This window comes from Parus major, chromosome 23, assembly GCF_001522545.3.
Source record: "Parus major isolate Abel chromosome 23, Parus_major1.1, whole genome shotgun sequence".
Taxonomy (NCBI): domain Eukaryota; kingdom Metazoa; phylum Chordata; class Aves; order Passeriformes; family Paridae; genus Parus; species Parus major.
The window spans coordinates 5,841,085-5,841,628 of record NC_031791.1 but is presented as its reverse complement, the minus strand read 5'-3'; positions in this window follow the sequence as shown (position 1 = coordinate 5,841,628).

Here is a 544-nt window from a genome sequence, read left to right as displayed (position 1 = left end):
AACTGGATCAGTGGGAAATTGGGAATTGGATCAGTTCCCATCTCATCCCAGTTTGTGCCCTGGGATTCAGTGGGATTCACTTGGGATTCAGTGGGAATTCGGGAACTGGGTCAGTGGGAATTTGGATCAGTTCCCATCTCACCCCAGTCTGTGCCTTGGGATTCACTGGGAATTCAGGAACTGGATCAGTGGGAATTCAGGAACTGGATCAGTTCCCATCCCATCCCAATCCATGCAGCTCTGAGTGGTGCTGTGTGAGGACAGTGTCCACCTTCCCAACAGGGAACACACGGAATTGCTTTGTTTGGTTTGGTTTTTTCCACTTGGACATGATGGGAATGAAGATCCAAAGTTACAACAACAGGGAAATGCTCATTCAGGAATGGAAACTCTCAGCCAAGGCAGAGGATTCCCAAAATTCCTGAACACAACAACAGCATTTCCATGTGCAACACCCTTCACCCCAGTGCTGCAGGGACAGGAGAAACCATCAGCAGGGAACTGGGAATGGGGCAGGGAACTGGAGCAGGGAACTGGGAATGGG